Below are 2,961 nucleotides of genomic sequence, written 5' to 3'. Positions count from 1 at the left end.
CAATTCAGGAATTGTATGACAGGAAGGGTCTCTGTTCACCTGTGTAGGTAATAAAGGGCAGGTGGGATGTCTGAAGGCAGGGAACTTATCTGTCACTAAAGAGTCATATAGACAGGGATTATGAGTACAGACTCTGGAGCCAGGCTATCTGCATTTAAATAAGCAAGATACTTAAATTCCCTGTGCCTCAGTTTCTTCCTGTAAATAACGGGGATAATGGCGTACCTTTTCAAGAGGTACTGAGGATCAAATGGGTCAATATACAGAGCTCTGCTGGATACATGTTAGCTGTTACTACCTCTCACCCGGCGCTTGCTCAGACCCTAGCATTTAGCAACTGCAGTAAGTACCGACGAACAAATGAATTCACAAATGAATAAATAAATGATACTGCCAAATTAAAGGAGGGAAAATCTATTATGTAAGGTATGTTGTCCTTAATAAGGCTTGCAGATCAGAAAGACTCCGTACAAAATAGTTTAAGAAATAGGTTTGATATTTAATGTATGATTCCGATACCTAAGGAATTAATCACTCATTCTTTAACTCTTCTGCATAAATGACCTGCCATTTTAAACAAGCCCAAAGAAAAGACATGAAGAGATCACAATGAACTTACAGTGTATCTCATACCCAGAGGAGGCTGAAGGGGCCCTGCAACCCAAGAGTTAAGCGCTGTGGTGTGGGAGAGGTTGTGATGGCAGCAAACCCCAACCGTCATTCACTCACCCTGCCCAAAACCAACTCTGTGGTCTTCTCCTTCCTTAAATTATACTTCCTCCAAAAAGGGTAAACACAAAAACTGTTTTTAAAAGTTGTTAAGGTTCATAAAAGTAAAACCGATTTGAAAAAATATAGAAGCTACTAACACAGAGCTACAAGAGGACCTGGGGGTGTATTACATATCTAGCCCCCTATTTTACAGAGGAGGCAACTGAGGCCCAAAGATGTAAAGTGACTTGCCCAAACTCACAACTTCAGGATAATGGCAAAGACAGAGGTAGGGCAGGGTGCCCAGATTTCCACACTAGAGCCTCCCAAAGGAAATAATGAGGGAGAAAAAAGAAGAGGTTCCAGGCCCAGAAGGTGGGTAAGGAGTTGGGAGTCGGGGGCAGCAAAGAGTAAGATGATTGTCATGGGAGCCACTAGGAAGGAAATTAAGCCCCTCTGTGCATTTTGGTGGGGGTAGGGTTTCAAACAAAGAGCAATCCAGTCCAAAGCTCCCAGGTTTTGCAGGTGAATCCCCGCATTCTCAAGAAGCACACACAAAGCCCAGTGGCTTCTCCCCAGATGTTTCCATCTTAGTCGAGATTTCAAGGTGTGTGTGTGTGTATGTGTGTGTGTGTGTGTGTGTGTGTGGCCTCGAAGATATCCTCTCTTTGAGGGTTGTGCCCTGGCTGGCAGCAGACGGGGAAGGGCTCTGGCAAAGAGATCCCGAAGAGTCTCAGAGATCAGCGCGGATTCCCCTCCCCAACACACACAAACACACACCCGCTTTGCTCCTTCCTTCCCCTCCCCCACTGATGATCAAATCCAGGTGAAGGGACCGAGGGCTGCAGGGTCGGTTTCCAAAGGCTTCCGCTGGAGCCGCGCGCCCAGCGCGCCCGCTCGTTCCTGCGCACACTCACAAGCACTTACACACGCACAGACGCGCGCGCACTCAGACTCTCACACGCACATGCACACCCTTGGCACCGCCCACCGCAGTGCTCCTCCAGCCCCCGGGAAACAGACAGGCAGCAACATGAATGAAATCTGCCCAGAAAGACTGCATTTCAGCTCCAACCACTCAACCTCTGGCCAAACCGCCGAATATGTAACAAAGTTTTATTTCGCCTTTAGAGTCTCCAGTTACGCTTCTACCATTTCCTGTGGAAAAATGAAGCTTTGAAGTGTCTAGCTCCGGCTTTCGCAGACGGGCAGCACCGCCAGCGCGAGCTCTCGAAAACAAGCGCCCCGGCCCCACCCCCTTCAAGGACAGAACTGCGGGTTCAAACCCACCCAGGACAGGCCTTCAAAACAGTGGGGCGTGAAGAGAGGATGATAGAACCTACTGGAAACGACGCCCTAAACTGACAACCCCCTCTAGAACTGCCCCCGCCAGCTCCATCCTGCCCAGATCCCCAGAGGCGCTCCTTCAGCCAAGTGGTGAGAGCTGCAGCTCCCTGCCAGAGGGAATGGAGAGGCCAAGAGCTGGGAGGCTGGAATTGGGGGCTTTGTCCATCCCGCAGTCCCCACCAGCTGTGTGCTCTAGCCCTCAAAAACTGCTCTGGAAAAACTTGGCACCGAAAGTCTTCCGCACCCCAGTCTCACCACACACACCTCTACGACTGTCTAGGCCGAGCAAGCTCTCAACCATTCAGCCGGTACAGCCGTCAGGCCCCTCCTTCCCCTGTGTACTGAGTGCCCCCCGAGGGCGTGGGGGAAGTGGGAGCATTGGGTTGCTGAGAGCGGAACGCGCCTCCTCCCAAGTCCTAGGGAGCCAAATTCATGCGCCCAGGGAAGTGGCATCTTCAAGGTCAAAACAAACAGTGTTGGGGTGGAGTATATGTACTAAGCGCAAATGATCTCAACCCTGCTCCAAAAAATGGTGCTGGGTTTCGCTCACTGCTTGCTGGAGGCAGCTGTCGCCCGGCCCCGCACCGGGGGCGGAACCTAGCGCTCGCGGACCTGGGACAGCACCAGCGGCACCCGAGTGCAGGAGGGAACAGGCAACCTCCTGTTCTGGCTACCTCCAGCCCGGCCGCCTCCTCAGCGGCTTGGGACAGCAGCGCGTGGCTGGGAAGACGCGGGAGGGGGACGCGAGGCAAACTTGCGCCAAGAGTTGGCCAGGTTGGGTGGGAGGGAGTGGCACCCGCGCAGCCACTTACCGCTGGCGTTCTTCCCGCAGATGAGGTGCTGGTAGGGCTGCAGGAGACCCCAGATCTCCGAGTCGTTGTTGACAGTGTGCTCCAGGGTCTC

General features: G+C 52.4%; 1 protein-coding gene across 1 annotated transcript in view; it reads right to left on the bottom strand.

The window, feature by feature from the left end:
• The window catches only part of BTBD11 (BTB (POZ) domain containing 11), a 365,311-nt gene extending 362,356 nt beyond the window's left edge, over window positions 1-2,955 (bottom strand). Inside the window, exon 1 of the mRNA XM_011975542.1 lies at window positions 2,871-2,955. The gene's annotated coding sequence lies outside the window, so the exon portion shown is untranslated. The remainder of the gene's footprint in view (window positions 1-2,870) is intronic.
• Window positions 2,956-2,961: the final 6 nt, after the last annotated feature.

The sequence above is a fragment of the Mandrillus leucophaeus genome, unplaced genomic scaffold (genome assembly GCF_000951045.1).
Source record: "Mandrillus leucophaeus isolate KB7577 unplaced genomic scaffold, Mleu.le_1.0 Scaffold157, whole genome shotgun sequence".
In the NCBI taxonomy this organism is placed as follows: domain Eukaryota; kingdom Metazoa; phylum Chordata; class Mammalia; order Primates; family Cercopithecidae; genus Mandrillus; species Mandrillus leucophaeus.
Note: the sequence above shows the minus strand (reverse complement) of the source record. Positions and strands in the feature narration are given on the sequence as shown.